This window comes from Lissotriton helveticus, chromosome 9, assembly GCF_964261635.1.
Source record: "Lissotriton helveticus chromosome 9, aLisHel1.1, whole genome shotgun sequence".
Lineage (NCBI taxonomy): Eukaryota > Metazoa > Chordata > Amphibia > Caudata > Salamandridae > Lissotriton > Lissotriton helveticus.
Window position 1 is genome coordinate 800,276,338 of NC_136070.1, and position 27,195 is coordinate 800,303,532.

Genomic DNA, 27,195 nt, shown 5'->3' on the forward strand with positions numbered 1-27,195 from the left:
CGGGGACCGGTTTCTGGCATTGCAGCCGTCTTCGGCCCGGCTTGCTTGAATCCTGATGGTGCAGTGAGCAAGGGACTCACATCTGAGTATACCCTTCCACACTTGTGGTGGCCAAAACGATTCATAACAGGGGGTGGTGATGGACAGAGTATCTGAATTAAGCCAAACACTCCTACCCAGTCAAAAGATCAGGGCTTGATCCATCACCGTTTTTAGCTCACTGCACCATCCCAGTCCAGAACCTGGCTACATGCAAATTAGTCTGACCCTGGCCCAGTGCATCATGGGAACAGGGCAGACCAAACTACCAAGCCAATTCTTTACTGGAAAGGAAACAAGCTTCCGGGGACCGGTTTCTGGCATTGCAGCTGTCTTCGGCCCGGTTTGCTTGAATCCTGATGGTGCAGTGAGCAAGGGACTCACATCTGAGTATACCCTTCCACACTTGTGGTGGCCAAAACGATTCATAACAGGGGGTGGTGATGGACAGAGTCTCTGAATTAAGCAGAACACTCCTACCCAGTCAAAAGATCAGGGCTTGATCCATCACCGTTTTTTAGCTCACTGCACCATCCCAGTCCAGAACCTGGCTACATGCAAATTAGTCTGACCCTGGCCCAGTGCATCATGGGAACAGGGCAGACCAAACTACCAAGCCAATTCTTTAGTGGAAAGGAAACAAGCTTTCGGGGACCGGTTTCTGGCATTGCAGCCGTCTTCGGCCCGGCTTGCTTGAATCCTGATGGTGCAGTGAGCAAGGGACTCACATCTGAGTATACCCTTCCACACTTGTGGTGGCCAAAACGATTCATAACAGGGGGTGGTGATGGACAGAGTATCTGAATTAAGCAGAACACTCCTACCCAGTCAAAAGATCAGGGCTTGATCCATCACCGTTTTTTAGCTCACTGCACCATCCCAGTCCAGAACCTGGCTACATGCAAATTAGTCTGACCCTGGCCCAGTGCATCATGGGAACAGGGCAGACCAAACTACCAAGCCAATTCTTTACTGGAAAGGAAACAAGCTTCCGGGGACCGGTTTCTGGCATTGCAGCCGTCTTCGGCCCGGCTTGCTTGAATCCTGATGGTGCAGTGAGCAAGGGACTCACATCTGAGTATACCCTTCCACACTTGTGGTGGCCAAAACGATTCATAACAGGGGGTGGTGATGGACAGAGTATCTGAATTAAGCCGAACACTCCTACCCAGTCAAAAGATCAGGGCTTGATCCATCACCGTTTTTTAGCTCACTGCACCATCCCAGTCCAGAACCTGGCTACATGCAAATTAGTCTGACCCTGGCCCAGTGCATCATGGGAACAGGGCAGACCAAACTACCAAGCCAATTCTTTACTGGAAAGGAAACAAGCTTCCGGGGACCGGTTTCTGGCATTGCAGCCGTCTTCGGCCCGGCTTGCTTGAATCCTGATGGTGCAGTGAGCAAGGGACTCACATCTGAGTATACCCTTCCACACTTGTGGTGGCCAAAACGATTCATAACAGGGGGTGGTGATGGACAGAGTATCTGAATTAAGCCGAACACTCCTACCCAGTCAAAAGATCAGGGCTTGATCCATCACCGTTTTTTAGCTCACTGCACCATCCCAGTCCAGAACCTGGCTACATGCAAATTAGTCTGACCCTGGCCCAGTGCATCATGGGAACAGGGCAGACCAAACTACCAAGCCAATTCTTTACTGGAAAGGAAACAAGCTTCCGGGGACCGGTTTCTGGCATTGCAGCCGTCTTCGGCCCGGCTTGCTTGAATCCTGATGGTGCAGTGAGCAAGGGACTCACATCTGAGTATACCCTTCCACACTTGTGGTGGCCAAAACGATTCATAACAGGGGGTGGTGATGGACAGAGTATCTGAATTAAGCAGAACACTCCTACCCAGTCAAAAGATCAGGGCTTGATCCATCACCGTTTTTTAGCTCACTGCACCATCCCAGTCCAGAACCTGGCTACATGCAAATTAGTCTGACCCTGGCCCAGTGCATCATGGGAACAGGGCAGACCAAACTACCAAGCCAATTCTTTACTGGAAAGGAAACAAGCTTCCGGGGACCGGTTTCTGGCATTGCAGCCGTCTTCGGCCCGGCTTGCTTGAATCCTGATGGTGCAGTGAGCAAGGGACTCACATCTGAGTATACCCTTCCACACTTGTGGTGGCCAAAACGATTCATAACAGGGGGTGGTGATGGACAGAGTATCTGAATTAAGCAGAACACTCCTACCCAGTCAAAAGATCAGGGCTTGATCCATCACCGTTTTTTAGCTCACTGCACCATCCCAGTCCAGAACCTGGCTACATGCAAATTAGTCTGACCCTGGCCCAGTGCATCATGGGAACAGGGCAGACCAAACTACCAAGCCAATTCTTTACTGGAAAGGAAACAAGCTTCCGGGGACCGGTTTCTGGCATTGCAGCCGTCTTCGGCCCGGCTTGCTTGAATCCTGATGGTGCAGTGAGCAAGGGACTCACATCTGAGTATACCCTTCCACACTTGTGGTGGCCAAAACGATTCATAACAGGGGGTGGTGATGGACAGAGTATCTGAATTAAGCAGAACACTCCTACCCAGTCAAAAGATCAGGGCTTGATCCATCACCGTTTTTTAGCTCACTGCACCATCCCAGTCCAGAACCTGGCTACATGCAAATTAGTCTGACCCTGGCCCAGTGCATCATGGGAACAGGGCAAACCAAACTACCAAGCCAATTCTTTACTGGAAAGGAAACAAGCTTCCGGGGACCGGATTCTGGCATTGCAGCCGTCTTCGGCCCGGCTTGCTTGAATCCTGATGGTGCAGTGAGCAAGGGACTCACATCTGAGTATACCCTTCCACACTGTGGTGGCCAAAACGATTCATAACAGGGGGTGGTGATGGACAGAGTATCTGAATTAAGCATAACACTCCTACCCAGTCAAAAGATCAGGGCTTGATACATCACCGTTTCTTAGCTCACTGCACCATCCCAGTCCAGAACCTGGCTACATGCAAATTAGTCTGACCCTGGCCCAGTGCATCATGGGAACAGGGCAGACCAAACTACCAAGCCAATTCTTTACTGGAAAGGAAACAAGCTTCCGGGGACCGGTTTCTGGCATTGCAGCCGTCTTCGGCACGGCTTGCTTGAATCCTGATGGTGCAGTGAGCAAGGGACTCACATCTGAGTATACCCTTCCACACTTGTGGTGGCCAAAACGATTCATAACAGGGGGTGGTGATGGACAGCGTATCTGAATTAAGCAGAACACTCCTACCCAGTCAAAAGATCAGGGCTTGATCCATCACCGTTTTTTAGCTCACTGCACCATCCCAGTCCAGAACCTGGCTACATGCAAATTAGTCTGACCCTGGCCCAGTGCATCATGGGAACAGGGCAGACCAAACTACCATGCCAATTCTTTACTGGAAAGGAAACAAGCTTCCGGGGACCGGTTTCTTGCATTGCAGCCGTCTTCGGCCCGGCTTGCTTGAATCCTGATGGTGCAGTGAGCAAGGGACCCACATCTGAGTATACCCTTCCACACTTGTGGTGGCCAAAACGATTCATAACAGGGGGTGGTGATGGACAGAGTATCTGAATTAAGCAGAACACTCCTACCCAGTCAAAAGATCAGGGCTTGATCCATCACCGTTTTTTAGCTCACTGCACCATCCCACTCCAGAACCTGGCTACATGCAAATTAGTCTGACCCTGGCCCAGTGCATCATGGGAACAGGGCAGACCAAACTACCAAGCCAATTCTTTACTGGAAAGGAAACAAGCTTCCGGGGACCGGTTTCTGGCATTGCAGCCGTCTTCGGCCCGGCTTGCTTGAATCCTGATGGTGCAGTGAGCAAGGGACTCACATCTGAGTATACCCTTCCACACTTGTGGTGGCCAAAACGATTCATAACAGGGGGTGGTGATGGACAGAGTATCTGAATTAAGCCGAACACTCCTACCCAGTCAAAAGATCAGGGCTTGATCCATCACCGTTTTTTAGCTCACTGCACCATCCCAGTCCAGAACCTGGCTACATGCAAATTAGTCTGAACCTGGCCCAGTGCATCATGGGAACAGGGCAGACCAAACTACCAAGCCAATTCTTTACTGGAAAGGAAACAAGCTTCCGGGGACCGGTTTCTGGCATTGCAGCCGTCTTCGGCCCGGCTTGCTTGAATCCTGATGGTGCAGTGAGCAAGGGACTCACATCTGAGTATACCCTTCCACACTTGTGGTGGCCAAAACGATTCATAACAGGGGGTGGTGATGGACAGAGTATCTGAATTAAGCAGAACACTCCTACCCAGTCAAAAGATCAGGGCTTGATCCATCACCGTTTTTTAGCTCACTGCACCATCCCAGTCCAGAACCTGGCTACATGCAAATTAGTCTGACCCTGGCCCAGTGCATCATGGGAACAGGGCAGACCAAACTACCAAGCCAATTCTTTACTGGAAAGGAAACAAGCTTCCGGGGACCGGTTTCTGGCATTGCAGCCGTCTTCGGCCCGGCTTGCTTGAATCCTGATGGTGCAGTGAGCAAGGGACTCACATCTGAGTATACCCTTCCACACTTGTGGTGGCCAAAACGATTCATAACAGGGGGTGGTGATGGACAGAGTATCTGAATTAAGCAGAACACTCCTACCCAGTCAAAAGATCAGGGCTTGATCCATCACCGTTTTTTAGCTCACTGCACCATCCCAGTCCAGAACCTGGCTACATGCAAATTAGTCTGACCCTGGCCCAGTGCATCATGGGAACAGGGCAAACCAAACTACCAAGCCAATTCTTTACTGGAAAGGAAACAAGCTTCCGGGGACCGGTTTCTGGCATTGCAGCCGTCTTCGGCCCGGCTTGCTTGAATCCTGATGGTGCAGTGAGCAAGGGACTCACATCTGAGTATACCCTTCCACACTTGTGGTGGCCAAAACGATTCATAACAGGGGGTGGTGATGGACAGAGTATCTGAATTAAGCAGAACACTCCTACCCAGTCAAAAGATCAGGGCTTGATCCATCACCGTTTTTTAGCTCACTGCACCATCCCAGTCCAGAACCTGGCTACATGCAAATTAGTCTGACCCTGGCCCAGTGCATCATGGGAACAGGGCAGACCAAACTACCAAGCCAATTCTTTACTGGAAAGGAAACAAGCTTCCGGGGACCGGTTTCTGGCATTGCAGCCATCTTCGGCCCGGCTTGCTTGAATCCTGATGGTGCAGTGAGCAAGGGACTCACATCTGAGTATACCCTTCCACACTTGTGGTGGCCAAAACGATTCATAACAGGGGGTGGTGATGGACAGCGTTTCTGAATTAAGCAGAACACTCCTACCCAGTCAAAAGATCAGGGCTTGATCCATCACCGTTTTTTAGCTCACTGCACCATCCCAGTCCAGAACCTGGCTACATGCAAATTAGTCTGACCCTGGCCCAGTGCATCATGGGAACAGGGCAGACCAAACTACCAAGCCAATTCTTTACTGGAAAGGAAACAAGCTTCCGGGGACCGGTTTCTGGCATTGCAGCCGTCTTCGGCCCGGCTTGCTTGAATCCTGATGGTGCAGTGAGCAAGGGACTCACATCTGAGTATACCCTTCCACACTTGTGGTGCCAAAACGATTCATAACAGGGGGTGGTGATGGACAGAGTATCTGAATTAAGCAGAACACTCCTACCCAGTCAAAAGATCAGGGCTTGATCCATCACCGTTTTTTAGCTCACTGCACCATCCCAGTCCAGAACCTGGATACATGCAAATTAGCCTGACCCTGGCCCAGTGCATCATGGGAACAGGGCAGACCAAACTACCAAGCCAATTCTTTACTGGAAAGGAAACAAGCTTCCGGGGACCGGGTTCTGGCATTGCAGCCGTCTTCGGCCCGGCTTGCTTGAATCCTGATGGTGCAGTGAGCAAGGGACTCACATCTGAGTATACCCTTCCACACTTGTGGTGGCCAAAACGATTCATAACAGGGGGTGGTGATGGACAGAGTATCTGAATTAAGCAGAACACTCCTACCCAGTCAAAAGATCAGGGCTTGATCCATCACCGTTTTTTAGCTCACTGCACCATCCCAGTCCAGAACCTGGCTACATGCAAATTAGTCTGACCCTGGCCCAGTGCATCATGGGAACAGGGCAGACCAAACTACCAAGCCAATTCTTTACTGGAAAGGAAACAAGCTTCCGGGGACCGGTTTCTGGCATTGCAGCCGTCTTCGGCCCGGCTTGCTTGAATCCTGATGGTGCAGTGAGCAAGGGACTCACATCTGAGTATACCCTTCCACACTTGTGGTGGCCAAAACGATTCATAACAGGGGGTGGTGATGGACAGAGTATCTGAATTAAGCAGAACACTCCTACCCAGTCAAAAGATCAGGGCTTGATCCATCACCGTTTTTTAGCTCACTGCACCATCCCAGTCCAGAACCTGGCTACATGCAAATTAGTCTGACCCTGGCCCAGTGCATCATGGGAACAGGGCAAACCAAACTACCAAGCCAATTCTTTACTGGAAAGGAAACAAGCTTCCGGGGACCGGATTCTTGCATTGCAGCTGTCTTCGGCCCGGCTTGCTTGAATCCTGATGGTGCAGTGAGCAAGGGACCCACATCTGAGTATACCCTTCCACACTTGTGGTGGCCAAAACGATTCATAACAGGGGGTGGTGATGGACAGAGTATCTGAATTAAGCAGAACACTCCTACCCAGTCAAAAGATCAGGGCTTGATCCATCACCGTTTTTTAGCTCACTGCACCATCCCACTCCAGAACCTGGCTACATGCAAATTAGTCTGACCCTGGCCCAGTGCATCATGGGAACAGGGCAGACCAAACTACCAAGCCAATTCTTTACTGGAAAGGAAACAAGCTTCCGGGGACCGGTTTCTGGCATTGCAGCCGTCTTCGGCCCGGCTTGCTTGAATCCTGATGGTGCAGTGAGCAAGGGACTCACATCTGAGTATACCCTTCCACACTTGTGGTGGCCAAAACGATTCATAACAGGGGGTGGTGATGGACAGAGTATCTGAATTAAGCCGAACACTCCTACCCAGTCAAAAGATCAGGGCTTGATCCATCACCGTTTTTTAGCTCACTGCACCATCCCAGTCCAGAACCTGGCTACATGCAAATTAGTCTGACCCTGGCCCAGTGCATCATGGGAACAGGGCAGACCAAACTACCAAGCCAATTCTTTACTGGAAAGGAAACAAGCTTCCGGGGACCGGTTTCTGGTATTGCAGCCGTCTTCGGCCCGCTTTGCTTGAATCCTGATGGTGCAGTGAGCAAGGGACTCACATCTGAGTATACCCTTCCACACTTGTGGTGGCCAAAACGATTCATAACAGGGGGTGGTGATGGACAGAGTATCTGAATTAAGCAGAACACTCCTACCCAGTCAAAAGATCAGGGCTTGATCCATCACCGTTTTTTAGCTCACTGCACCATCCCAGTCCAGAACCTGGCTACATGCAAATTAGTCTGAACCTGGCCCAGTGCATCATGGGAACAGGGCAGACCAAACTACCAAGCCAATTCTTTACTGGAAAGGAAACAAGCTTCCGGGGACCGGTTTCTGGCATTGCAGCCGTCTTCGGCCCGGCTTGCTTGAATCCTGATGGTGCAGTGAGCAAGGGACTCACATCTGAGTATACCCTTCCACACTTGTGGTGGCCAAAACGATTCATAACAGGGGGTGGTGATAGACAGAGTATCTGAATTAAGCAGAACACTCCTACCCAGTCAAAAGATCAGGGCTTGATCCATCACCGTTTTTTAGCTCACTGCACCATCCCAGTCCAGAACCTGGCTACATGCAAATTAGTCTGACCCTGGCCCAGTGCATCATGGGAACAGGGCAGACCAAACTACCAAGCCAATTCTTTACTGGAAAGGAAACAAGCTTCCGGGGACCGGTTTCTGGCATTGCAGCCGTCTTCGGCCCGGCTTGCTTGAATCCTGATGGTGCAGTGAGCAAGGGACTCACATCTGAGTATACCCTTCCACACTTGTGGTGGCCAAAACGATTCATAACAGGGGGTGGTGATGGACAGAGTATCTGAATTAAGCAGAACACTCCTACCCAGTCAAAAGATCAGGGCTTGATCCATCACCGTTTTTTAGCTCACTGCACCATCCCAGTCCAGAACCTGGCTACATGCAAATTAGTCTGACCCTGGCCCAGTGCATCATGGGAACAGGGCAAACCAAACTACCAAGCCAATTCTTTACTGGAAAGGAAACAAGCTTCCGGGGACCGGTTTCTGGCATTGCAGCCGTCTTCGGCCCGGCTTGCTTGAATCCTGATGGTGCAGTGAGCAAGGGACTCACATCTGAGTATACCCTTCCACACTTGTGGTGGCCAAAACGATTAATAACAGGGGGTGGTGATGGACAGAGTATCTGAATTAAGCAGAACACTCCTACCCAGTCAAAAGATCAGGGCTTGATCCATCACCGTTTTTTAGCTCACTGCACCATCCCAGTCCAGAACCTGGCTACATGCAAATTAGTCTGACCCTGGCCCAGTGCATCATGGGAACAGGGCAGACCAAACTACCAAGCCAATTCTTTACTGGAAAGGAAACAAGCTTCCTGGGACCGGTTTCTGGCATTGCAGCCGTCTTCGGCCCGGCTTGCTTGAATCCTGATGGTGCAGTGAGCAAGGGACTCACATCTGAGTATACCCTTCCACACTTGTGGTGGCCAAAACGATTCATAACAGGGGGTGGTGATGGACAGCGTTTCTGAATTAAGCAGAACACTCCTACCCAGTCAAAAGATCAGGGCTTGATCCATCACCGTTTTTTAGCTCACTGCACCATCCCAGTCCAGAACCTGGCTACATGCAAATTAGTCTGACCCTGGCCCAGTGCATCATGGGAACAGGGCAGACCAAACTACCAAGCCAATTCTTTACTGGAAAGGAAACAAGCTTCCGGGGACCGGTTTCTGGCATTGCAGCCATCTTCGGCCCGGCTTGCTTGAATCCTGATGGTGCAGTGAGCAAGGGACTCACATCTGAGTATACCCTTCCACACTTGTGGTGCCAAAACGATTCATAACAGGGGGTGGTGATGGACAGAGTATCTGAATTAAGCAGAACACTCCTACCCAGTCAAAAGATCAAAGCTTGATCCATCACCGTTTTTTAGCTCACTGCACCATCCCAGTCCAGAACCTGGCTACATGCAAATTAGTCTGACCCTGGCCCAGTGCATCATGGGAACAGGGCAGACCAAACTACCAAGCCAATTCTTTACTGGAAAGGAAACAAGCTTCTGGGGACCGGTTTCTTGCATTGCAGCCGTCTTCGGCCCGGCTTGCTTGAATCCTGATGGTGCAGTGAGCAAGGGACTCACATCTGAGTATACCCCTCCACACTTGTGGTTGCCAAAACGATTCATAACAGGGGGTGGTGATGGACAGAGTATCTGAATTAAGCAGAACACTCCTACCCAGTCAAAAGATCAGGGCTTGATCCATCACCGTTTTTTAGCTCACTGCACCATCCCACTCCAGAACCTGGCTACATGCAAATTAGTCTGACCCTGGCCCAGTGCATCATGGGAATAGGGCAGACCAAACTACCAAGCCAATTCTTTACTGGAAAGGAAACAAGCTTCCGGGGACCGGTTTCTGGCATTGCAGCCGTCTTCGGCCCGGCTTGCTTGAATCCTGATGGTGCAGTGAGCAAGGGACTCACATCTGAGTATACCCTTCCACACTTGTGGTGGCCAAAACGATTCATAACAGGGGGTGGTGATGGACAGAGTATCTGAATTAAGCAGAACACTCCTACCCAGTCAAAAGATCAGGGCTTGATCCATCACCGTTTTTTAGCTCACTGCACCATCCCAGTCCAGAACCTGGCTACATGCAAATTAGTCTGACCCTGGCCCAGTGCATCATGGGAACAGGGCAGACCAAACTACCAAGCCAATTCTTTACTGGAAAGGAAACAAGCTTCCGGGGACCGGTTTCTGGCATTGCAGCCGTCTTCGATCTGGCTTGCTTGAATCCTGATGGTGCAGTGAGCAAGGGACTCACATCTGAGTATACCCTTCCACACTTGTGGTGGCCAAAACGATACATAACAGGGGGTGGTGATGGACAGAGTATCTGAATTAAGCAGAACACTCCTACCCAGTCAAAAGATCAGGGCTTGATCCCTCACCGTTTTTTAGCTCACTGCACCATCCCAGTCCAGAACCTGGCTACATGCAAATTAGTCTGACCCTGGCCCAGTGCATCATGGGAACAGGGCAGACCAAACTACCAAGCCAATTCTTTACTGGAAAGGAAACAAGCTTCCGGGGACCGGTCTCTGGCATTGCAGCCGTCTTCGGCCCGGCTTGCTTGAATCCTGATGGTGCAGTGAGCAAGGGACTCACATCTAAGTATACCCTTCCACACTTGTGGTGGCCAAAACGATTCATAACAGGGGGTGGTGATGGACAGAGTATCTGAATTAAGCAGAACACTCCTACCCAGTCAAAAGATCAGGGCTTGATCCATCACCGTTTTTTAGCTCACTGCACCATCCCAGTCCAGAACCTGGCTACATGCAAATTAGTCTGACCCTGGCCCAGTGCATCATGGGAACAGGGCAGACCAAACTACCAAGCCAATTCTTTACTGGAAAGGAAACAAGCTTCCGGGGACCGGTTTCTGGCATTTCAGCCGTCTTCGGCCCGGCTTGCTTGAATCCTGATGGTGCAGTGAGCAAGGGACTCACATCTGAGTATACCCTTCCACACTTGTGGTGGCCAAAACGATTCATAACAGGGGGTGGTGATGGACAGAGTATCTGAATTAAGCAGAACACTCCTACCCAGTCAAAAGATCAGGGCTTGATCCATTACCGTTTTTTAGCTCACTGCACCATCCCAGTCCAGAACCGGGCTACATGCAAATTAGTCTGACCCTGGCCCAGTGCATCATGGGAACAGGGCAGACCAAACTACCAAGCCAATTCTTTACTGGAAAGGAAACAAGCTTCCGGGGACCGGTTTCTGGCATTGCAGCCGTCTTTGGCCCGGCTTGCTTGAATCCTGATGGTGCAGTGAGCAAGGGACTCACATCTGAGTATACCCTTCCACACTTGTGGTGGCCAAAACGATTCATAACAGGGGGTGGTGATGGACAGAGTATCTGAATTAAGCAGAACACTCCTACCCAGTCAAAAGATCAGGGCTTGATCCATCACCGTTTTTTAGCTCACTGCACCATCCCAGTCCAGAACCTGGCTACATGCAAATTAGTCTGACCCTGGCCCAGTGCATCATGGGAACAGGGCAGACCAAACTACCAAGCCAATTCTTTACTGGAAAGGAAACAATCTTCCGGAGACCAGTTTCTGGCATTGCAGCCGTCTTCGGCCCGGCTTGCTTGAATCCTGATGGTGCAGTGAGCAAGGGACTCACATCTGAGTATACCCTTCCACACTTGTGGTGGCCAAAACGATTCATAACAGGGGGTGGTGATGGACAGAGTATCTGAATTAAGCAGAACACTCCTACCCAGTCAAAAGATCAGGGCTTGATCCATCACCGTTTTTTAGCTCACTGCACCATCCCAGTCCAGAACCTGGCTACATGCAAATTAGTCTGACCCTGGCCCAGTGCATCATGGGAACAGGGCAAACCAAACTACCAAGCCAATTCTTTACTGGAAAGGAAACAAGCTTCCGGGGACCGGTTTCTGGCATTGCAGCCGTCTTCGGCCCGGCTTGCTTGAATCCTGATGGTGCAGTGAGCAAGGGACTCACATCTGAGTATACCCTTCCACACTTGTGGTGGCCAAAACGATTCATAACAGGGGGTGGTGATGGACAGAGTATCTGAATTAAGCAGAACACTCCTACCCAGTCAAAAGATCAGGGCTTGATCCATCACCGTTTTTTAGCTCACTGCACCATCCCAGTCCAGAACCTGGCTACATGCAAATTAGTCTGACCCTGGCCCAGTGCATCATGGGAACAGGGCAAACCAAACTACCAAGCCAATTCTTTACTGGAAAGGAAACAAGCTTCCGGGGACCGGTTTCTGGCATTGCAGCCGTCTTCGGCCCGGCTTGCTTGAATCCTGATGGTGCAGTGAGCAAGGGACTCACATCTGAGTATACCCTTCCACACTTGTGGTGGCCAAAACGATTCATAACAGGGGGTGGTGATGGACAGAGTATCTGAATTAAGCAGAACACTCCTACCCAGTCAAAAGATCAGGGCTTGATCCATCACCGTTTTTTAGCTCACTGCACCATCCCAGTCCAGAACCTGGCTACATGCAAATTAGTCTGACCCTGGCCCAGTGCATCATGGGAACAGGGCAGACCAAACTACCAAGCCAATTCTTTACTGGAAAGGAAACAAGCTTCCGGGGACCGGTTTCTGGCATTGCAGCCGTCTTCGGCCCGGCTTGCTTGAATCCTGATGGTGCAGTGAGCAAGGGACTCACATCTGAGTATACCCTTCCACACTTGTGGTGGCCAAAACGATTCATAACAGGGGGTGGTGATGGACAGCGTATCTGAATTAAGCAGAACACTCCTACCCAGTCAAAAGATCAGGGCTTGATCCATCACCGTTTTTTAGCTCACTGCACCATCCCAGTCCAGAACCTGGCTACATGCAAATTAGTCTGACCCTGGCCCAGTGCATCATGGGAACAGGGCAGACCAAACTACCAAGCCAATTCTTTACTGGAAAGGAAACAAGCTTCCGGGGACCGGGTTCTGGCATTGCAGCCGTCTTCGGCCCGGCTTGCTTGAATCCTGATGGTGCAGTGAGCAAGGGACTCACATCTGAGTATACCCTTCCAAACTTGTGGTGGCCAAAACGATTCATAACAGGGGGTGGTGATGGACAGAGTATCTGAATTAAGCAGAACACTCCTACCCAGTCAAAAGATCAGGGCTTGATCCATCACCGTTTTTTAGCTCACTGCACCATCCCAGTCCAGAACCTGGCTACATGCAAATTAGTCTGACCCTGGCCCAGTGCATCATGGGAACAGGGCAGACCAAACTACCAAGCCAATTCTTTACTGGAAAGGAAACAAGCTTCTGGGGACCGGTTTCTTGCATTGCAGCCGTCTTCGGCCCGGCTTGCTTGAATCCTGATGGTGCAGTGAGCAAGGGACTCACATCTGAGTATACCCTTCCACACTTGTGGTGGCCAAAACGATTCATAACAGGGGGTGGTGATGGACAGAGTATCTGAATTAAGCAGAACACTCCTACCCAGTCAAAAGATCAGGGCTTGATCCATCACCGTTTTTTAGCTCACTGCACCATCCCACTCCAGAACCTGGCTACATGCAAATTAGTCTGACCCTGGCCCAGTGCATCATGGGAATAGGGCAGACCAAACTACCAAGCCAATTCTTTACTGGAAAGGAAACAAGCTTCCGGGGACCGGTTTCTGGCATTGCAGCCGTCTTCGGCCCGGCTTGCTTGAATCCTGATGGTGCAGTGAGCAAGGGACTCACATCTGAGTATACCCTTCCACACTTGTGGTGGCCAAAATGATTCATAACAGGGGGTGGTGATGGACAGAGTATCTGAATTAAGCAGAACACTCCTACCCAGTCAAAAGATCAGGGCTTGATCCATCACCGTTTTTTAGCTCACTGCACCATCCCAGTCCAGAACCTGGCTACATGCAAATTAGTCTGACCCTGGCCCAGTGCATCATGGGAACAGGGCAGACCAAACTACCAAGCCAATTCTTTACTGGAAAGGAAACAAGCTTCCGGGGACCGGTTTCTGGCATTGCAGCCGTCTTCGATCTGGCTTGCTTGAATCCTGATGGTGCAGTGAGCAAGGGACTCACATCTGAGTATACCCTTCCACACTTGTGGTGGCCAAAACGATACATAACAGGGGGTGGTGATGGACAGAGTATCTGAATTAAGCAGAACACTCCTACCCAGTCAAAAGATCAGGGCTTGATCCCTCGCCGTTTTTTAGCTCACTGCACCATCCCAGTCCAGAACCTGGCTACATGCAAATTAGTCTGACCCTGGCCCAGTGCATCATGGGAACAGGGCAGACCAAACTACCAAGCCAATTCTTTACTGGAAAGGAAACAAGCTTCCGGGGACCGGTCTCTGGCATTGCAGCCGTCTTCGGCCCGGCTTGCTTGAATCCTGATGGTGCAGTGAGCAAGGGACTCACATCTGAGTATACCCTTCCACACTTGTGGTGGCCAAAACGATTCATAACAGGGGGTGGTGATGGACAGAGTATCTGAATTAAGCAGAACACTCCTACCCAGTCAAAAGATCAGGGCTTGATCCATCACCGTTTTTTAGCTCACTGCACCATCCCAGTCCAGAACCTGGCTACATGCAAATTAGTCTGACCCTGGCCCAGTGCATCATGGGAACAGGGCAGACCAAACTACCAAGCCAATTCTTTACTGGAAAGGAAACAAGCTTCCGGGGACCGGTTTCTGGCATTTCAGCCGTCTTCGGCCCGGCTTGCTTGAATCCTGATGGTGCAGTGAGCAAGGGACTCACATCTGAGTATACCCTTCCACACTTGTGGTGGCCAAAACGATTCATAACAGGGGGTGGTGATGGACAGAGTATCTGAATTAAGCAGAACACTCCTACCCAGTCAAAAGATCAGGGCTTGATCCATCACCGTTTTTTAGCTCACTGCACCATCCCACTCCAGAACCTGGCTACATGCAAATTAGTCTGACCCTGGCCCAGTGCATCATGGGAATAGGGCAGACCAAACTACCAAGCCAATTCTTTACTGGAAAGGAAACAAGCTTCCGGGGACCGGTTTCTGGCATTGCAGCCGTCTTCGGCCCGGCTTGCTTGAATCCTGATGGTGCAGTGAGCAAGGGACTCACATCTGAGTATACCCTTCCACACTTGTGGTGGCCAAAACGATTCATAACAGGGGGTGGTGATGGACAGAGTATCTGAATTAAGCAGAACACTCCTACCCAGTCAAAAGATCAGGGCTTGATCCATCACCGTTTTTTAGCTCACTGCACCATCCCAGTCCAGAACCTGGCTACATGCAAATTAGTCTGACCCTGGCCCAGTGCATCATGGGAACAGGGCAGACCAAACTACCAAGCCAATTCTTTACTGGAAAGGAAACAAGCTTCCGGGGACCGGTTTCTGGCATTGCAGCCGTCTTCGATCTGGCTTGCTTGAATCCTGATGGTGCAGTGAGCAAGGGACTCACATCTGAGTATACCCTTCCACACTTGTGGTGGCCAAAACGATACATAACAGGGGGTGGTGATGGACAGAGTATCTGAATTAAGCAGAACACTCCTACCCAGTCAAAAGATCAGGGCTTGATCCCTCACCGTTTTTTAGCTCACTGCACCATCCCAGTCCAGAACCTGGCTACATGCAAATTAGTCTGACCCTGGCCCAGTGCATCATGGGAACAGGGCAGACCAAACTACCAAGCCAATTCTTTACTGGAAAGGAAACAAGCTTCCGGGGACCGGTCTCTGGCATTGCAGCCGTCTTCGGCCCGGCTTGCTTGAATCCTGATGGTGCAGTGAGCAAGGGACTCACATCTAAGTATACCCTTCCACACTTGTGGTGGCCAAAACGATTCATAACAGGGGGTGGTGATGGACAGAGTATCTGAATTAAGCAGAACACTCCTACCCAGTCAAAAGATCAGGGCTTGATCCATCACCGTTTTTTAGCTCACTGCACCATCCCAGTCCAGAACCTGGCTACATGCAAATTAGTCTGACCCTGGCCCAGTGCATCATGGGAACAGGGCAGACCAAACTACCAAGCCAATTCTTTACTGGAAAGGAAACAAGCTTCCGGGGACCGGTTTCTGGCATTTCAGCCGTCTTCGGCCCGGCTTGCTTGAATCCTGATGGTGCAGTGAGCAAGGGACTCACATCTGAGTATACCCTTCCACACTTGTGGTGGCCAAAACGATTCATAACAGGGGGTGGTGATGGACAGAGTATCTGAATTAAGCAGAACACTCCTACCCAGTCAAAAGATCAGGGCTTGATCCATTACCGTTTTTTAGCTCACTGCACCATCCCAGTCCAGAACCGGGCTACATGCAAATTAGTCTGACCCTGGCCCAGTGCATCATGGGAACAGGGCAGACCAAACTACCAAGCCAATTCTTTACTGGAAAGGAAACAAGCTTCCGGGGACCGGTTTCTGGCATTGCAGCCGTCTTTGGCCCGGCTTGCTTGAATCCTGATGGTGCAGTGAGCAAGGGACTCACATCTGAGTATACCCTTCCACACTTGTGGTGGCCAAAACGATTCATAACAGGGGGTGGTGATGGACAGAGTATCTGAATTAAGCAGAACACTCCTACCCAGTCAAAAGATCAGGGCTTGATCCATCACCGTTTTTTAGCTCACTGCACCATCCCAGTCCAGAACCTGGCTACATGCAAATTAGTCTGACCCTGGCCCAGTGCATCATGGGAACAGGGCAGACCAAACTACCAAGCCAATTCTTTACTGGAAAGGAAACAATCTTCCGGAGACCAGTTTCTGGCATTGCAGCCGTCTTCGGCCCGGCTTGCTTGAATCCTGATGGTGCAGTGAGCAAGGGACTCACATCTGAGTATACCCTTCCACACTTGTGGTGGCCAAAACGATTCATAACAGGGGGTGGTGATGGACAGAGTATCTGAATTAAGCAGAACACTCCTACCCAGTCAAAAGATCAAGGCTTGATCCATCACCGTTTTTTAGCTCACTGCACCATCCCAGTCCAGAACCTGGCTACATGCAAATTAGTCTGACCCTGGCCCAGTGCATCATGGGAACAGGGCAAACCAAACTACCAAGCCAATTCTTTACTGGAAAGGAAACAAGCTTCCGGGGACCGGTTTCTGGCATTGCAGCCGTCTTCGGCCCGGCTTGCTTGAATCCTGATGGTGCAGTGAGCAAGGGACTCACATCTGAGTATACCCTTCCACACTTGTGGTGGCCAAAACGATTCATAACAGGGGGTGGTGATGGACAGAGTATCTGAATTAAGCAGAACACTCCTACCCAGTCAAAAGATCAGGGCTTGATCCATCACCGTTTTTTAGCTCACTGCACCATCCCAGTCCAGAACCTGGCTACATGCAAATTAGTCTGACCCTGGCCCAGTGCATCATGGGAACAGGGCAAACCAAACTACCAAGCCAATTCTTTACTGGAAAGGAAACAAGCTTCCGGGGACCGGTTTCTGGCATTGCAGCCGTCTTCGGCCCGGCTTGCTTGAATCCTGATGGTGCAGTGAGCAAGGGACTCACATCTGAGTATACCCTTCCACACTTGTGGTGGCCAAAACGATTCATAACAGGGGGTGGTGATGGACAGAGTATCTGAATTAAGCAGAACACTCCTACCCAGTCAAAAGATCAGGGCTTGATCCATCACCGTTTTTTAGCTCACTGCACCATCCCAGTCCAGAACCTGGCTACATGCAAATTAGTCTGACCCTGGCCCAGTGCATCATGGGAACAGGGCAGACCAAACTACCAAGCCAATTCTTTACTGGAAAGGAAACAAGCTTCCGGGGACCGGTTTCTGGCATTGCAGCCGTCTTCGGCCCGGCTTGCTTGAATCCTGATGGTGCAGTGAGCAAGGGACTCACATCTGAGTATACCCTTCCACACTTGTGGTGGCCAAAACGATTCATAACAGGGGGTGGTGATGGACAGCGTATCTGAATTAAGCAGAACACTCCTACCCAGTCAAAAGATCAGGGCTTGATCCATCACCGTTTTTTAGCTCACTGCACCATCCCAGTCCAGAACCTGGCTACATGCAAATTAGTCTGACCCTGGCCCAGTGCATCATGGGAACAGGGCAGACCAAACTACCAAGCCAATTCTTTACTGGAAAGGAAACAAGCTTCCGGGGACCGGGTTCTGGCATTGCAGCCGTCTTCGGCCCGGCTTGCTTGAATCCTGATGGTGCAGTGAGCAAGGGACTCACATCTGAGTATACCCTTCCAAACTTGTGGTGGCCAAAACGATTCATAACAGGGGGTGGTGATGGACAGAGTATCTGAATTAAGCAGAACACTCCTACCCAGTCAAAAGATCAGGGCTTGATCCATCACCGTTTTTTAGCTCACTGCACCATCCCAGTCCAGAACCTGGCTACATGCAAATTAGTCTGACCCTGGCCCAGTGCATCATGGGAACAGGGCAGACCAAACTACCAAGCCAATTCTTTACTGGAAAGGAAACAAGCTTCTGGGGACCGGTTTCTTGCATTGCAGCCGTCTTCGGCCCGGCTTGCTTGAATCCTGATGGTGCAGTGAGCAAGGGACTCACATCTGAGTATACCCTTCCACACTTGTGGTGGCCAAAACGATTCATAACAGGGGGTGGTGATGGACAGAGTATCTGAATTAAGCAGAACACTCCTACCCAGTCAAAAGATCAGGGCTTGATCCATCACCGTTTTTTAGCTCACTGCACCATCCCACTCCAGAACCTGGCTACATGCAAATTAGTCTGACCCTGGCCCAGTGCATCATGGGAATAGGGCAGACCAAACTACCAAGCCAATTCTTTACTGGAAAGGAAACAAGCTTCCGGGGACCGGTTTCTGGCATTGCAGCCGTCTTCGGCCCGGCTTGCTTGAATCCTGATGGTGCAGTGAGCAAGGGACTCACATCTGAGTATACCCTTCCACACTTGTGGTGGCCAAAATGATTCATAACAGGGGGTGGTGATGGACAGAGTATCTGAATTAAGCAGAACACTCCTACCCAGTCAAAAGATCAGGGCTTGATCCATCACCGTTTTTTAGCTCACTGCACCATCCCAGTCCAGAACCTGGCTACATGCAAATTAGTCTGACCCTGGCCCAGTGCATCATGGGAACAGGGCAGACCAAACTACCAAGCCAATTCTTTACTGGAAAGGAAACAAGCTTCCGGGGACCGGTTTCTGGCATTGCAGCCGTCTTCGATCTGGCTTGCTTGAATCCTGATGGTGCAGTGAGCAAGGGACTCACATCTGAGTATACCCTTCCACACTTGTGGTGGCCAAAACGATACATAACAGGGGGTGGTGATGGACAGAGTATCTGAATTAAGCAGAACACTCCTACCCAGTCAAAAGATCAGGGCTTGATCCCTCGCCGTTTTTTAGCTCACTGCACCATCCCAGTCCAGAACCTGGCTACATGCAAATTAGTCTGACCCTGGCCCAGTGCATCATGGGAACAGGGCAGACCAAACTACCAAGCCAATTCTTTACTGGAAAGGAAACAAGCTTCCGGGGACCGGTCTCTGGCATTGCAGCCGTCTTCGGCCCGGCTTGCTTGAATCCTGATGGTGCAGTGAGCAAGGGACTCACATCTGAGTATACCCTTCCACACTTGTGGTGGCCAAAACGATTCATAACAGGGGGTGGTGATGGACAGAGTATCTGAATTAAGCAGAACACTCCTACCCAGTCAAAAGATCAGGGCTTGATCCATCACCGTTTTTTAGCTCACTGCACCATCCCAGTCCAGAACCTGGCTACATGCAAATTAGTCTGACCCTGGCCCAGTGCATCATGGGAACAGGGCAGACCAAACTACCAAGCCAATTCTTTACTGGAAAGGAAACAAGCTTCCGGGGACCGGTTTCTGGCATTTCAGCCGTCTTCGGCCCGGCTTGCTTGAATCCTGATGGTGCAGTGAGCAAGGGACTCACATCTGAGTATACCCTTCCACACTTGTGGTGGCCAAAACGATTCATAACAGGGGGTGGTGATGGACAGAGTATCTGAATTAAGCAGAACACTCCTACCCAGTCAAAAGATCAGGGCTTGATCCATTACCGTTTTTTAGCTCACTGCACCATCCCAGTCCAGAACCGGGCTACATGCAAATTAGTCTGACCCTGGCCCAGTGCATCATGGGAACAGGGCAGACCAAACTACCAAGCCAATTCTTTACTGGAAAGGAAACAAGCTTCCGGGGACCGGTTTCTGGCATTGTAGCCGTCTTTGGCCCGGCTTGCTTGAATCCTGATGGTGCAGTGAGCAAGGGACTCACATCTGAGTATACCCTTCCACACTTGTGGTGGCCAAAACGATTCATAACAGGGGGTGGTGATGGACAGAGTATCTGAATTAAGCAGAACACTCCTACCCAGTCAAAAGATCAGGGCTTGATCCATCACCGTTTTTTAGCTCACTGCACCATCCCAGTCCAGAACCTGGCTACATGCAAATTAGTCTGACCCTGGCCCAGTGCATCATGGGAACAGGGCAGACCAAACTACCAAGCCAATTCTTTACTGGAAAGGAAACAAGCTTCCGGGGACCAGTTTCTGGCATTGCAGCCGTCTTCGGCCCGGCTTGCTTGAATCCTGATGGTGCAGTGAGCAAGGGACTCACATCTGAGTATACCCTTCCACACTTGTGGTGGCCAAAACGATTCATAACAGGGGATGGTGATGGACAGAGTATCTGAATTAAGCAGAACACTCCTACCCAGTCAAAAGATCAGGGCTTGATCCATCACCGTTTTTTAGCTCACTGCACCATCCCAGTCCAGAACCTGGCTACATGCAAATTAGTCTGACCCTGGCCCAGTGCATCATGGGAACAGGGCAAACCAAACTACCAAGCCAATTCTTTACTGGAAAGGAAACAAGCTTCCGGGGACCGGTTTCTGGCATTGCAGCCGTCTTCGGCCCAGCTTGCTTGAATCCTGATGGTGCAGTGAGCAAGGGACTCACATCTGAGTATACCCTTCCACACTTGTGGTGGCCAAAACGATTCATAACAGGGGGTGGTGATGGACAGAGTATCTGAATTAAGCAGAACACTCCTACCCAGTCAAAAGATCAGGGCTTGATCCATCACCGTTTTTTAGCTCACTGCACCATCCCAGTCCAGAACCTGGCTACATGCAAATTAGCCTGACCCTGGCCCAGTGCATCATGGGAACAGGGCAGACCAAACTACCAAGCCAATTCTTTACTGGAAAGGAAACAAGCTTCCGGGGACCGGGTTATGGCATTGCAGCCGTCTTCGGCCCGGCTTGCTTGAATCCTGATGGTGCAGTGAGCAAGGGACTCACATCTGAGTATACCCTTCCACACTTGTGGTGGCCAAAACGATTCATAACAGGGGGTGGTGATGGACAGAGTATCTGAATTAAGCAGAACACTCCTACCCAGTCAAAAGATCAGGGCTTGATCCATCACCGTTTTTTAGCTCACTGCACCATCCCAGTCCAGAACCTGGCTACATGCAAATTAGTCTGACCCTGTCCCAGTGCATCATGGGAATAGGGCAGACCAAACTACCAAGCCAATTCTTTACTGGAAAGGAAACAAGCTTCCGGGGACCGGTTTCTGGCATTGCAGCCGTCTTCGGCCCGGCTTGCTTGAATCCTGATGGTGCAGTGAGCAAGGGACTCACATCTGAGTATACCCTTCCACACTTGTGGTGGCCAAAACGATTCATAACAGGGGGTGGTGATGGACAGAGTATCTGAATTAAGCAGAACACTCCTACCCAGTCAAAAGATCAGGGCTTGATCCATCACCGTTTTTTAGCTCACTGCACCATCCCAGTCCAGAACCTGGCTACATGCAAATTAGTCTGACCCTGGCCCAGTGCATCATGGGAACAGGGCAGACCAAACTACCAAGCCAATTCTTTACTGGAAAGGAAACAAGCTTCCGGGGACCGGTTTCTGGCATTGCAGCCGTCTTCGATCTGGCTTGCTTGAATCCTGATGGTGCAGTGAGCAAGGGACTCACATCTGAGTATACCCTTCCACACTTGTGGTGGCCAAAACGATTCATAACAGGGGGTGGTGATGGACAGAGTATCTGAATTAAGCAGAACACTCCTACCCAGTCAAAAGATCAGGGCTTGATCCATTACCGTTTTTTAGCTCACTGCACCATCCCAGTCCAGAACCGGGCTACATGCAAATTAGTCTGACCCTGGCCCAGTGCATCATGGGAACAGGGCAGACCAAACTACCAAGCCAATTCTTTACTGTAAAGGAAACAAGCTTCCGGGGACCGGTTTCTGGCATTGCAGCCGTCTTTGGCCCGGCTTGCTTGAATCCTGATGGTGCAGTGAGCAAGGGACTCACATCTGAGTATACCCTTCCACACTTGTGGTGGCCAAAACGATTCATAACAGGGGGTGGTGATGGACAGAGTATCTGAATTAAGCAGAACACTCCTACCCAGTCAAAAGATCAGGGCTTGATCCATCACCGTTTTTTAGCTCACTGCACCATCCCAGTCCAGAACCTGGCTACATGCAAATTAGTCTGACCCTGGCCCAGTGCATCATGGGAACAGGGCAGACCAAACTACCAAGCCAATTCTTTACTGGAAAGGAAACAAGCTTCCGGGGACCAGTTTCTGGCATTGCAGCCGTCTTCGGCCCGGCTTGCTTGAATCCTGATGGTGCAGTGAGCAAGGGACTCACATCTGAGTATACCCTTCCACACTTGTGGTGGCCAAAACGATTCATAACAGGGGGTGGTGATGGACAGAGTATCTGAATTAAGCAGAACACTCCTACCCAGTCAAAAGATCAGGGCTTGATCCATCACCGTTTTTTAGCTCACTGCACCATCCCAGTCCAGAACCTGGCTACATGCAAATTAGTCTGACCCTGGCCCAGTGCATCATGGGAACAGGGCAAACCAAACTATCAAGCCAATTCTTTACTGGAAAGGAAACAAGCTTCCGGGGACCGGTTTCTGGCATTGCAGCCGTCTTCGGCCCAGCTTGCTTGAATCCTGATGGTGCAGTGAGCAAGGGACTCACATCTGAGTATACCCTTCCACACTTGTGGTGGCCAAAACGATTCATAACAGGGGGTGGTGATGGACAGAGTATCTGAATTAAGCAGAACACTCCTACCCAGTCAAAAGATCAGGGCTTGATCCATCACCGTTTTTTAGCTCACTGCACCATCCCAGTCCAGAACCTGGCTACATGCAAATTAGCCTGACCCTGGCCCAGTGCATCATGGGAACAGGGCAGACCAAACTACCAAGCCAATTCTTTACTGGAAAGGAAACAAGCTTCCGGGGACCGGGTTCTGGCATTGCAGCCGTCTTCGGCCCGGCTTGCTTGAATCTTGATGGTGCAGTGAGCAAGGGACTCACATCTGAGTATACCCTTCCACACTTGTGGTGGCCAAAATGATTCATAACAGGGGGTGGTGATGGACAGAGTATCTGAATTAAGCAGAACACTCCTACCCAGTCAAAAGATCAGGGCTTGATCCATCACCGTTTTTTAGCTCACTGCACCATCCCAGTCCAGAACCTGGCTACATGCAAATTAGTCTGACCCTGGCCCAGTGCATCATGGGAACAGGGCAGACCAAACTACCAAGCCAATTCTTTACTGGAAAGGAAACAAGCTTCTGGGGACCGGTTTCTGGCATTGCAGCCGTCTTCGATCTGGCTTGCTTGAATCCTGATGGTGCAGTGAGCAAGGGACTCACATCTGAGTATACCCTTCCACACTTGTGGTGGCCAAAACGATACATAACAGGGGGTGGTGATGGACAGAGTATCTGAATTAAGCAGAACACTCCTACCCAGTCAAAAGATCAGGGCTTGATCCATCACCGTTTTTTAGCTCACTGCACCATCCCAGTCCAGAACCTGGCTACATGCAAATTAGTCTGACCCTGGCCCAGTGCATCATGGGAACAGGGCAGACCAAACTACCAAGCCAATTCTTTACTGGAAAGGAAACAAGCTTCTGGGGACCGGTTTCTTGCATTGCAGCCGTCTTCGGCCCGGCTTGCTTGAATCCTGATGGTGCAGTGAGCAAGGGACTCACATCTGAGTATACCCTTCCACACTTGTGGTGGCCAAAACGATTCATAACAGGGGGTGGTGATGGACAGAGTATCTGAATTAAGCAGAACACTCCTACCCAGTCAAAAGATCAGGGCTTGATCCATCACCGTTTTTTAGCTCACTGCACCATCCCACTCCAGAACCTGGCTACATGCAAATTAGTCTGACCCTGGCCCAGTGCATCATGGGAATAGGGCAGACCAAACTACCAAGCCAATTCTTTACTGGAAAGGAAACAAGCTTCCGGGGACCGGTTTCTGGCATTGCAGCCGTCTTCGGCCCGGCTTGCTTGAATCCTGATGGTGCAGTGAGCAAGGGACTCACATCTGAGTATACCCTTCCACACTTGTGGTGGCCAAAATGATTCATAACAGGGGGTGGTGATGGACAGAGTATCTGAATTAAGCAGAACACTCCTACCCAGTCAAAAGATCAGGGCTTGATCCATCACCGTTTTTTAGCTCACTGCACCATCCCAGTCCAGAACCTGGCTACATGCAAATTAGTCTGACCCTGGCCCAGTGCATCATGGGAACAGGGCAGACCAAACTACCAAGCCAATTCTTTACTGGAAAGGAAACAAGCTTCCGGGGACCGGTTTCTGGCATTGCAGCCGTCTTCGATCTGGCTTGCTTGAATCCTGATGGTGCAGTGAGCAAGGGACTCACATCTGAGTATACCCTTCCACACTTGTGGTGGCCAAAACGATACATAACAGGGGGTGGTGATGGACAGAGTATCTGAATTAAGCAGAACACTCCTACCCAGTCAAAAGATCAGGGCTTGATCCCTCGCCGTTTTTTAGCTCACTGCACCATCCCAGTCCAGAACCTGGCTACATGCAAATTAGTCTGACCCTGGCCCAGTGCATCATGGGAACAGGGCAGACCAAACTACCAAGCCAATTCTTTACTGGAAAGGAAACAAGCTTCCGGGGACCGGTCTCTGGCATTGCAGCCGTCTTCGGCCCGGCTTGCTTGAATCCTGATGGTGCAGTGAGCAAGGGACTCACATCTGAGTATACCCTTCCACACTTGTGGTGGCCAAAACGATTCATAACAGGGGGTGGTGATGGACAGAGTATCTGAATTAAGCAGAACACTCCTACCCAGTCAAAAGATCAGGGCTTGATCCATCACCGTTTTTTAGCTCACTGCACCATCCCAGTCCAGAACCTGGCTACATGCAAATTAGTCTGACCCTGGCCCAGTGCATCATGGGAACAGGGCAGACCAAACTACCAAGCCAATTCTTTACTGGAAAGGAAACAAGCTTCCGGGGACCGGTTTCTGGCATTTCAGCCGTCTTCGGCCCGGCTTGCTTGAATCCTGATGGTGCAGTGAGCAAGGGACTCACATCTGAGTATACCCTTCCACACTTGTGGTGGCCAAAACGATTCATAACAGGGGGTGGTGATGGACAGAGTATCTGAATTAAGCAGAACACTCCTACCCAGTCAAAAGATCAGGGCTTGATCCATCACCGTTTTTTAGCTCACTGCACCATCCCACTCCAGAACCTGGCTACATGCAAATTAGTCTGACCCTGGCCCAGTGCATCATGGGAATAGGGCAGACCAAACTACCAAGCCAATTCTTTACTGGAAAGGAAACAAGCTTCCGGGGACCGGTTTCTGGCATTGCAGCCGTCTTCGGCCCGGCTTGCTTGAATCCTGATGGTGCAGTGAGCAAGGGACTCACATCTGAGTATACCCTTCCACACTTGTGGTGGCCAAAACGATTCATAACAGGGGGTGGTGATGGACAGAGTATCTGAATTAAGCAGAACACTCCTACCCAGTCAAAAGATCAGGGCTTGATCCATCACCGTTTTTTAGCTCACTGCACCATCCCAGTCCAGAACCTGGCTACATGCAAATTAGTCTGACCCTGGCCCAGTGCATCATGGGAACAGGGCAGACCAAACTACCAAGCCAATTCTTTACTGGAAAGGAAACAAGCTTCCGGGGACCGGTTTCTGGCATTGCAGCCGTCTTCGATCTGGCTTGCTTGAATCCTGATGGTGCAGTGAGCAAGGGACTCACATCTGAGTATACCCTTCCACACTTGTGGTGGCCAAAACGATACATAACAGGGGGTGGTGATGGACAGAGTATCTGAATTAAGCAGAACACTCCTACCCAGTCAAAAGATCAGGGCTTGATCCCTCACCGTTTTTTAGCTCACTGCACCATCCCAGTCCAGAACCTGGCTACATGCAAATTAGTCTGACCCTGGCCCAGTGCATCATGGGAACAGGGCAGACCAAACTACCAAGCCAATTCTTTACTGGAAAGGAAACAAGCTTCCGGGGACCGGTCTCTGGCATTGCAGCCGTCTTCGGCCCGGCTTGCTTGAATCCTGATGGTGCAGTGAGCAAGGGACTCACATCTAAGTATACCCTTCCACACTTGTGGTGGCCAAAACGATTCATAACAGGGGGTGGTGATGGACAGAGTATCTGAATTAAGCAGAACACTCCTACCCAGTCAAAAGATCAGGGCTTGATCCATCACCGTTTTTTAGCTCACTGCACCATCCCAGTCCAGAACCTGGCTACATGCAAATTAGTCTGACCCTGGCCCAGTGCATCATGGGAACAGGGCAGACCAAACTACCAAGCCAATTCTTTACTGGAAAGGAAACAAGCTTCCGGGGACCGGTTTCTGGCATTTCAGCCGTCTTCGGCCCGGCTTGCTTGAATCCTGATGGTGCAGTGAGCAAGGGACTCACATCTGAGTATACCCTTCCACACTTGTGGTGGCCAAAACGATTCATAACAGGGGGTGGTGATGGACAGAGTATCTGAATTAAGCAGAACACTCCTACCCAGTCAAAAGATCAGGGCTTGATCCATTACCGTTTTTTAGCTCACTGCACCATCCCAGTCCAGAACCGGGCTACATGCAAATTAGTCTGACCCTGGCCCAGTGCATCATGGGAACAGGGCAGACCAAACTACCAAGCCAATTCTTTACTGGAAAGGAAACAAGCTTCCGGGGACCGGTTTCTGGCATTGCAGCCGTCTTTGGCCCGGCTTGCTTGAATCCTGATGGTGCAGTGAGCAAGGGACTCACATCTGAGTATACCCTTCCACACTTGTGGTGGCCAAAACGATTCATAACAGGGGGTGGTGATGGACAGAGTATCTGAATTAAGCAGAACACTCCTACCCAGTCAAAAGATCAGGGCTTGATCCATCACCGTTTTTTAGCTCACTGCACCATCCCAGTCCAGAACCTGGCTACATGCAAATTAGTCTGACCCTGGCCCAGTGCATCATGGGAACAGGGCAGACCAAACTACCAAGCCAATTCTTTACTGGAAAGGAAACAATCTTCCGGAGACCAGTTTCTGGCATTGC